Here is an 11102-nt window from a genome sequence, read left to right on the forward strand (position 1 = left end):
ACCTCGGCAATGCCCAGGATGTGAACTAGTATTCTCCATTACTAGTTCACATCATACTTTTTTTTTTTTTTGTCCGAGCGGGACTTGAACCGGCCACATCTGAGCCCCCAAGCCAAGTCCCTACGGACTGAGCTATTGCCGCTATTTGATACCTCTATATTTAAATATTTTTATATACTTATTTTTACATTTTGTACTTAGGTTCTATATTCCTATACTGCTGTTTGCTGCTGCAACGCTTTAAATTTCTCCATTGTGGGTCAAATAAAGGATTATCTTAAATTCACCAAGAGATGGCGACATTTTACCTCCATAAAAATAGCCCAAAACTTCTATTGATAGCATAGATTGATAGGCTATAAACCTGAGCCAACATACGACCACCAACTGGTCAATTAACCACTCCTTTTTCAACCTGCATCCAACTGCCTGTCGGCGCATCTGACCGCTGATTGGTCAGATGCTGCGTGCTGTCAATCATTGCGCCAACGTGTGCGGTGTCAGATTACTCGTTTTTTTTTTTTCTCTCCTGCCTCGGGCTGACTTGGTGCTCTACGCGCGCCTCACGGCAGCGATGCGCATCCTTTGCGCATTTGCAGAGAATGTGTCCCCTTGCGCAAAATGGGGCCCCCCATGGATCGTGGGGCCCTACGCACAGCGCGTGTTCTGCGTGTAGGGAGGGGCGGCGCTGGGTCACCATACCAACAAGTTTTGCTCTACAAAGTAACATGCGTGTGTTATGTTACACTATTTTATCAACAAACATCATCGCATATGTCAGACCCTTGGTTTCATGTCCCCCTCATGTCTCCTGTGCTATTTTTCTGGTAAGAAACGGGCGATAACTCGGAGCAGGAGATTAGTTAAACAATGTGACACCTTTGCATCCACTGTCTGTATTTCATACAACTTACTGTCCAAAAATCCAAACTATCCCTTTAACATTGTGCCCATTTCACATCTTTTACTTCCACCTTCCATTGGTGTTCAAAGAACAACACGGGCAGCAACATACAATGAATTAGAGCATGACACTCGATTCTGATTGTTCAATCACCAAAATTCTGCGGTGGTTATTTCTGGACAGATGACCGATGCAAATATTAATCACTGCTGCTCCATTGCTAGGGAAGCTATAGCATAGCAACCACAGCCCAAGACTGGGGAACAATCAGTTTACATTAGTATCATTAACATTAGTTATCAATATATTATCCCATACACATACATGTTCAAACATGTGATCTACAAACCTTACTGCACTTGTGAGTGGAGCATGTGTGATTCTTATCTTTTCGGATTTATCACGTTTCTGTATTTAATCTGTTTCCTTAATTTAGGTGAATTCAGACTTCATCATGAATGCTATGTCTCCCTCATTCAGTGAGGAAGGCACGACAAGAAGGCATCGGGAGATGAAAATAATAAACTTCCTGCAGGATTTCTTTCAAAAGCTGGAAGACAGAGGTAACAAGCTGGATAGAAACATTTTCTTTGATGATATTTGTCTGTCAATAAGTATTTTTATTGTTTTCCCACTAGTTCTAGGATTATACACTTAATAATAATAGTATAATTCAGTCAGACTTCTTAAGCAGTTTGCATACTTGAGAATTTCTCAGTTTGGTAAACCTTCCTTCTTTATGATGAAGGGCACTGTGCCAATGGCAATGTTTTAATTTATATCTTTGTATTTATATATATGAGAAGAGGAGGAGAGCAAAGAAAACGATGAAGAAGAGGGGATCTCCTGCCAGGAAAGCCACCTGTCAGCTGTGCCTGGAACAACAGGCAGGGGGGAGCTTTTAACTGTGAGGAGTTTCTTACAGTGGGTGACGGGACAAGAACATCTGCCACTGATAGAAACCAAAAGTGAGACGTTCAAAATTTCAATCAGCTTTACCCATGACTGTCAAACCCACTACGGGGAACACAGCCTTTGCTTCACCACAGAAAACGTTTGTGCAACAGGGCTTACATTTCCCACACAGCACATTGAAACCTTTGAGGATTTTGAGAAAAACCTCACAACAGCCATCCATTTTGGATTTGACTTCAGTAGGCACTAAAATAGCCTATCAGCCTCTTTTACTTGAGGTGTGTTTTACCTCAGAGGAGGACACGAGTTCTCACGAGTTTTCCATCATGGCTCATTTTTTGGATTTCTTCTTCATTGAATTTTTAATCCAGATCTGCTTTCAATGTTTCACAACTGTTTTTACTAAAACCCCAAAATTTGCTAATGTTTGGTTTGTTGGCTGCAACAGCGCTGAGGACAGGAGAAGGCACTTGACAGTTAAACACTCAAAACATTCTGATTAAGACCAAAAAGGCATTTAATTCAGTTTCATTGTATCTCATTAATATCCAAATGACAAACATTTTCAACAGATTTCCAAGGTGGAGGGGGTATGGAAAACACTGCTACAGCAGTAAGGGAGCAGCATCGTAACGTTAAGCTATGGCAGTCAGCGGTCAGTTTGCAGACAAAGCAGCAACCACATACTCTCGACACAGGCGGTAAAGATTTCGGCTGTCAGTGTCTCCATTTTCATGGAGCAGCATCTGCATCTCCTCTAGCTGCCGATCATTCAGTGGACAGTCAATTTCAGGGACCACTACCGCACCATCTACATCCTCTCCGAAGTCTGTGGCTACATCCCAGTCAATGGTCTGTCGTCCGTAGTCTGGTTCCTGAATATCCTGGAAATTGTAGAAGACAGAGTAACACACCATGTCTCATTCCATATCTACAGCAACACATGCAATGAGTTATCCTAAATGTTTTGGCTTTAGTGGCAGTTTTGTATAAAGTAACAAAAAAGCATACTTGAACAAATTGAGATATCAAGTTTCTGACAGTCACATAAGCAAAAATTACTTGAGTAAAAGTTTTGTAATGTTGGCTATTAAAAGTACCTAGTGCAAAACTAATTTTCTGGGAATAAACGTTATAGTTTAAGGTAAAGTTAAATGATACAAAACACTTTTGTTACTAATCTGATGGCTGATGAATGAAATTATTTTAAAGATGTGCTAGGCTGGCTAATTGATATAGAAGGTTGATGAGACTTAAAATTATGAGAATTAATAGAAAAACATAGATTCACAATCATTATTATGATTTAAATGTAAAAAAAAAATAGGTCAAAGTCATACTTATAAGATAATTAAGTCCATGTTATAACTTTATTTGAACATGTACAGTAACCCCAAATTATGAGAAAAGGTTACAAATTGGAAGCAAAAACTACATATACGTATCTCACACTTTTGTCTTTTTATCTTATAACTCAATACTCATTACTTTAACTCTCAGAAATGGGCTTTAATAGATACAGCTTGTAATATGCAAACAATTTTTTTTAAATGAAACTGCATATTTTATCCCCAAAGTTGTAGTGGACTTGAAGTCATGAGGCAGAAAATTGAAATACTCCATTATAACGATGAAAAGTGCCTTGAGATGATATATGTTGTGATTTGGTGCCATATAAATAAAGCAAATGAAAATGCTGTACCCAAGTGAAGTACTTAAAGCAAATTTCTGTAACTTTTCACCTGAAAATAACGGTTAAGTAATTTAAAATAATTTGAATGGTACACTGGAGAATTGCAGTCATTTAAAAAGGAAAAGGTAACCTCAGGATTCTCCGGCTGGTCAACTGGTCTGAGCATCCTTCCTGCATGCCAGAGCTGTTCAGGAGTTTTGTTCCCTTCACTTCTGAGAGGGTGGTTGTTCCAGGCCTCGACAAAAGCCTCCAGGTCTGCCTTCAGTTTTGGAAAGAAGGTCATGTGCACAGCAAGAAGATCTTCTGTTGAGGACAGGGTAGTAGTAAATCACTACGTTTATAGGTGCACATCAAACACAGCCTATACAATTTAACATTAAGTACAGGGTTGCCTTTTGAAATTATTAATTAATCCATGATGGTTTTTCTAGTGTTTTTGTAACATTTTGATAATTCAAAAGTTAGAGATCTGCAATGAACCGTGATTCCATTAATGTTCATTACAGTAGCCCTGACATTTGTCAACCAATCTAATCCTGTTGAAACTTACCAATTTTACAAGGACTAGCATCATCTGTTTTTTACTCCAAATGACCCTTACCTTTGGAGGACACATTAAGAAGATGATCAGTTTCAAGGTTATGGAGATCACGGTAATATTTTGATGTGACACATGTCCTGACATCACGGCACAAGCGTTCAATCCTTCAAAGACAGAAATTAACATTATTTCAACCTCTTAATTGAAGCTTAAATATTACAGTGATGGGTGCGCTGTTCAGATTTAGCAGTGTGTTTTTGTTTTTTCACACCTTTTATTTACTCAGAGCTGGGATTTCCATTTTTATTGGTGCCATGTGTAATAAATTATGGCATATTTCATGTCAGAAACGACTTGTTTTTGGCTTTAGTGCAAGCATGGCATTATTATCTTATTTTGCTGTATCTTGCACTTGCACTGCTTATACCGGGGCTCAGTCAGGTCAGATGAGTGTTGATCATCAGGTCAATTCGGTCAGCACCAACTCGAGTTTGGACAGGTAACAGCCTGAGAATCTCAGACCAATCCCAACACCAGGACAGGCGTGCAGAATTTGAAAATACCTTTCATTGTGGACACTTTTTCCAGACAGGAAACTTCTTCGGCCAGTTCCACGGATGGTGAACATGTGTCGTGCAATTTCCACATTCTCCACGCCTTGATCACTTCTTAACCTGAGGTGCAAGCACAAAGATGATTAAAATGTGTAGCAATCTGTCAGTAAGGAATAATGCACAGAACTCTAGCGCACAAAACTTGCAAAGTGCGCCTGGATAAGCTTGCACCTGGTCTACAAAATTACAGCCCAAGAAGTGACAGAGTATAAGAAATTACATTACTAAACCTTTAACACTACAATCCCAGATTCCATGTTGAAATTCTGTCTAGTAATAGCCCACAACAAACATCCTGGTTTATCTGGAAACAGGAATCAAAGGCAGTGTGGACTGGGGCAACAAAATGAATGAAATCATGTTGACTCATCTGATATCTCCCCTCATTCACTCTCTACTTTGCTATCATCGTATGTGAACATGTTCTTCATGTCTTCAGTATGAGCAACATGGAAAACACCCTTGCATTTGATTGAAATTAATTTAATTTTAATTATTCATGCTTGGTACCAGTATTTAATGCTGAAGTTGTATTACAAACTGACTTATTTTAAATAGTCAAATATTAATATGGGGAAGCAAGCATTTTCTGACATGAGCAACAATGTGTTGCAGATATTATAGGAACTGGAAAGAATCCCAAGTGAGTCTCCTCGGTGCATTGATGCAGCAACTCTCCTCCACTGCACATGTATTCCAAGTGACTTCAGCCTCCCTTTCACCATGTGGTAGCCTGCTGCTGGCATTTCAGCTTTTATTTGTTGGACTGTCTCATCCAGCTCCTGGTCTGTAAAGTCTTGACCATACTGGCTGAAACACCCAGTAATTCTGCAATGCCTGAGCAATTCCTGTAAGGGCAGTACAAGTTCTGGGGAGATATTTACATGCCTTGACAGTGCTTCAAATAGATAGAGCTATTGTCGACATGTGAACAGCAGGAAGTCCAAGTCAAGAGGTGCTCTTGAGAGAGCTGACTCTAACTTTTTTTTGAGCCTCGAAATCATCTCATGTCTTAGGATGCCCTGTTGACATGGAAAGCAGAACTTTAAAGATCGCATTAAAAATTATGATCCTTATTCACATAAAACATTTCATACATATAAAAAAGGCAGAAGTTCATATCAGACAACACATGCCCTGTAAACACACATATGTAATGGGGTTTCAGGGAGTTGTTTTTCGGCCAATTCACTATATATTATCTCGCTTAGAACATGGCTTACTAGTAAATAACAATAAATAATATTAGTATTTCCGACCGCTATGTTGGTTTTATTTAATGTTACATCATTAATTGTGATGGTTAGTTACCGTATTTCCTCAATAAATGACGGAAATGAAGACGACCACCATCCTCTGCTTCAGAGAGACAGACTGCACCACCGGACTGCAGGTCTCTGCTCCGTGTCGCGGCAAACCCATGGATCTAACGCTGACTTTTAACTACTGTATGATCATTTGTATGATGTTCATTGTAAAAGACATATAAAACAGTGCATGTTTTTATTTACAATTAATTATATATTCTAATCCATATTATTATTAGTAGTAGTAGTAGTAGTATCATTATTCTATTTTGTTGTTTCGAATCTTTATCATATAACTTTGTTGTCATAACTACAGATATAATGGGAGAAAGTTAACTGTCATAGAGAGTACACGAAAAGGAAGCAAGGAGTGTGCTTTGCTACATATATTTCAATATCTTGTGAGCTCCCCGCCAAAATGGCAACAAGGTATCGTTTGTTGTGTCTTCTGATGTTTTAGTGATAGTGACTGTAAAGTTATTGTATTGTTATTGTTATTGTATTGTTATGAATTTGTATATAGCTACATTTATTGATTTGTATATATTTTGTGTTCACGTAACAGCTCTTACGGTGTTGATGTTGGCAAGGACGATGGAACGATATATTAAAAGAGCTGAAAACTAACGGCGCCTCATCAATACTTGTAAAGCAAAAAAACATGAATTGACTGGGGATTGATACATAGTTAAAAGCCAGCGTTAGATCCATGGGTTTGCCACCACTATGACAGCTACTGAAACCATCGAAACGTAAACATACAGTTCCACCTGATGATAAAAAACGGCTTCCATTGTGTGAAGTTGGGAGAAAGGTGGATAGAGAAATACCAAGAGAGAACGAATGGAACCCTTCTGACTCAACATCACTAATAAGCAAGGTTGTTACTTACCGGTAAATCTTCAGGTGTCGCCATTACTGCTCTTCTTCTTCTTCTTCTTCTTCTTCTCCTTCTTCTTCTTCCAATTTGCCTCTGCTACCACTGAGCTTCCTGTCTGTGACGGAAGCTGTCATCAGCAGAAAACTGAAAAGGCACCCACGTGGGGGGCTGGAAAATGACCAATTATAAGAGGGCCGGGGTCAGCCTTGGTCTCAACCCCCAAAGTGTCAAAAGTCCTTGCTTCCAGTGAGCAGAGCTCCACAGCAGAGCACAGGGGAGAGAGAGAGCGAGCCAGCGCACGCAAAGCAGCTGCACAGTGTTGTTGTGCATGTCGCTGTCGTTTTTTACTCGCTCGCACCTGCCTCTGCTTCACTCTGTTGCTGAATATGCGCGCAAAGATCAAACAAGTGCGCGTGGCAGTTGAAATCTGCGCGTGTGCAGATGTGTTATCGCTCGCGCGACTTTTGACTCAAATATAACGCCATAAGCCCGGTTCTTGTCCTCTGTCTTACGAGCTTAAGGTATACTGTTTAACAGTTATGTATAAGATACTATATTACTTATAGACTGCCATACCCAATATCATTCAAGTCCTGACATTTGTGGACATACTGCAACAGTTATGAATCTGAAAGGATAGCTTCACCAAAATGTGCACAGCTGGCACGGGTGTTTTTCGTGTTGTTTATTCATAACGTACCTGGTGTTTAAAGACCTTAAGGCTGATGTAACATCATGTTGAAACGATCGGTAACATTACAGCATTTACAGCAACTACTGTTAATTAGCTAACTATTCACCTTGTGAAGTGAATTCAGTTCAATTCAAAAGGCTTTACTGGCATGAACGTTTCAACAACAATGTTGCCAAAGCATCAAAATACAAGTTGTCCAAATATTTGGACAGTACACAATAACAGTAATATGAACATTAATACAACATTAAGATTGATATGTATTGTATACAGTATCCTATGCATGTATGTATATTTGAGTTGAACTTGTTAAGCTAAATGTTCTCTCACTAACTTTACAATATTATTGTAACAACTACTATCTCTCTGTCTCTGTCCCTACCCCATCTCTCCCCCTCTTTATCTTATGTTTTTGATGAATAATGGACTTGTGTTATTCTCAAGAAAGTAATGAAGATGCCAGCCAAAGAGAAGAGCAGAGAGCAGAACCTTTCACCTTGCCACAGGTTAGACAAAACTACAGTATACACATTTATGAAGTTAATTACATAATTTGGTACACAGTAAAATTGGTTGAGTAAATTTTACTCAAATTGAATAAAATTTTACTCTAAAAAAGACAACATTTGGTCCCAGTCTGAATGGAGTAAAATTTACTCTCATGGCAGAGTTAAACTTTCAGAGTTAAATTTACTCTATTTAGTGCAAATACTTTACATAATAATTCACTCCATTTAGTATAAAATAAAAACTCCTCTACCCTAGTATAGAACTGAATTTTACTCTTTACAGAAGTGAATTTTACTCAAAATAGAATTAAATTTTATTATAAATAGAACTGAATTTTATTCAAAATAGAATTAAATTTCTCCCACTGGTGGGTCAGGAAATTTTTATTTTTTATTTTTTCTTGCTTACTTTATCTTTGTAGGTCGACTTATCTCCTGTCCCTTACTTCCCCTCTTTCTGTTTACTTATGTGTACAATATATATGTATATATTTTTTTTCTTTTTCTTTTCCTTTAAAGAATCTTTAATGACAGGGCGATGGCACTATGTTTGTAATATAATGTTCAAAAAAAACTTTGTCACAAAAAAAATAGAATTAAATTTTATCATAAATAGAATTGAATTTTATTCAAAATAGAGTTAAATTTTACTATAAATAGAACTGAATTTTACTCCAAATAAAATTTATGATGAATTGAATTTGACTCTAAATAGAATTTAACTTTATTATAAATATAACTGAATTTCACTCACTATATAACTTCTTACACTCAGTCATTATACACTGCAAGGTTTTTAAAGGTAAAATAAATAGATCAGAAACCAGAGCAAAGACCGTGGATCACTTTCAAGTGCTTTGTCAGGGAATTAGCATTTGCCTGAGAGCTCTTACAAATAAAACAGAACATTTCAGATCACCTTAATTCTGTAGTGAAGCCCTCACAGAAAAAAAAGACAATCTACTCAACGCAGCATCCGAGCCCTCAACTCTGCAACTCTAGGATTCACCTTGGTTGTATCAATATCGATTTCATAAATGGTTGTCTGCAGGAAGTTGTACACATTGACCAGATCGTGGTTGAAGTACCAAAGACAAAGTGAGCTTTGAAAAGCTCATCAAAACAGGCAAGAGAGCCGGATGATTTACAAGGTATTGCATGTTTGTCAATGACAATAAAGTACTTGTGAATCACACTCCTCTGAGTTCCCACTGCAAGCAGGTATGGTTGAAGGCTTTCTGTGATGCCATCGAGATGCCCCTGGATGCTGGTCCCCGTCTGTGACACAAAGAGTTTCATTAGTCTGCTGTTAAAATGAACCATCTGAAAATAGTTGGAAAAAACATCTAAAAAAAAAAAAACATACAGATAACATGACATGATTAGACTTGTTAGGATTAGGGACAAAACTACTAGCTAGTTGCATTTCTAGTTGCAATAAAATGAACGTTTGGAATGACTTTTGTATCTTTTATTCACTATAATAGTTCATGATTCACAATTCATATGGAAGTGTTTAAAAATAAAGTTAATGTATTACACAAGTTTTCATTTGTAATGTTGCACATTCAGACCACAAGGTGGCATTAGTGTTGTGTCAACTTAAGTGAGAAAAGGTCAAAGTTTAGAACTGAAGAAAAAATAAGTGTTGGCTATAGGAAGAGAGAGAAATGTTGATATATGCAAATTATGACTGTTCATCCAGTAAAAAACTACAAAAATACAACATGTAGCGTGATATAGCTAGTGATGTTTCCTGTATTGCAGCCTTACCTTGATGAACTTCACAAGATTCTCACATGCTTGTCTGGCGGAGAGCTTTCCTGGTCTCTTGCGGCCATGAGGTGACGGTGGCAGCAGGTGTACAAGGATCAGGTCCCATCCTGAAAGAACAAGTAATAAAGAAAAAAACAAAAAAACACTTCCATAATAAAGTTTAATACAAAAAACAAATCACTACTTGCTGTACCGAAAATGGTAAGCAGGTGGCAGTGTTGCACTTCTTATGCTCCCATTTATACAAAATACAATGAAATTAACTACATCAAGTGCTCTTTCCTAAAACATTAAATCTTATCACAACCAAACCAGAACAACAACAATATAATGCATTTATTTTTGCCTCACCACTTTCCACTTCTGCTGTGGATTCCGCATTCTGAATGAGGTACTGAAGGTCATCTGACTGTGTGAGACCACAGCTTTGCTCGAGGACTTTTTTCTTGTATGTAGTGGGCCACTTCTCCAGGAACTTTGCAGAGATGGCATCATCAAACAGCAAAGTAAAATCTTGCTCAATCTGTAGAATAGATGAGGTCAAGTTGTTAAATCTCCTTAACTCATACAATTTTAATAGTCACTTTTTTCCAACATGCAAGTCAATTTTTACAAGTTACAATGAAGGTAGTTTAAGATCAACGTACTAATACTTCTATGTCCAGGAATCTCGGGAAGGCCAGAAAGATGTCAGAGGACTTCACTGGATCATGAATGATATTTTGGCGATAGTTGAAGGTCTGCCTCATCTTAGTCATAACAATTCCTTCATCAGCTGTATGCTTCGTCAGTGCAAAGGCCTCAGAGCACAAGATGTCTGTCATTAGGTGACTGTCCTCTCTCAAGTCTCGATCAGCTGTTGGGCACCCTGTAACAGTGGATATGGACATGACAGTGTCCTAGGATTTAATAAATAAGGCTTGGGAACTCTGCCAGGTTTTTCATGTGTACAGTTTGGTTCCAGGTAACAATAACACATACCTGTTTGTGTTTTTGACAGTCTCATGGCCTTCTTTTGTCCACCAGAAGCTTCCTTTTGGACAAACTTCAGTCTCCAAGCCAGATACTCCCATCTTCTGCATTGTAATAATGCTCCTAAAAGGTGTTATTCAAAATGAAATATTTTGAATATGTTTAAATCAGCAGGAGAAAATATCTTCACACTTTTAATCTTAAAACTTCAGCAGCTGAGCTGAACTTGCTCAGGACTGGAGTACTAAACTAAAAAAGGGTTTTAAACTCAAAGTCAGGAAAGGGTTTTAAAGTAAG

General features: G+C 38.0%; 1 long non-coding RNA gene across 1 annotated transcript; it reads right to left on the minus strand.

Annotated features, from left to right (window-relative positions):
- Window positions 1-9248: 9248 nt before the first annotated feature.
- Window positions 9249-10549, minus strand: LOC141006788 (uncharacterized). Its single transcript, XR_012179947.1, has 4 exons — window positions 10481-10549; window positions 10185-10356; window positions 9831-9940; window positions 9249-9335 (listed from the first exon to the last, which is right to left on the minus strand). It is a non-coding gene; the product is annotated as an uncharacterized lncRNA (long non-coding RNA).
- Between the last annotated feature and the right edge of the window lie 553 nt (window positions 10550-11102).

The sequence above is a fragment of the Pagrus major genome, chromosome 13, assembly GCF_040436345.1.
Source record: "Pagrus major chromosome 13, Pma_NU_1.0".
NCBI lineage: Eukaryota > Metazoa > Chordata > Actinopteri > Spariformes > Sparidae > Pagrus > Pagrus major.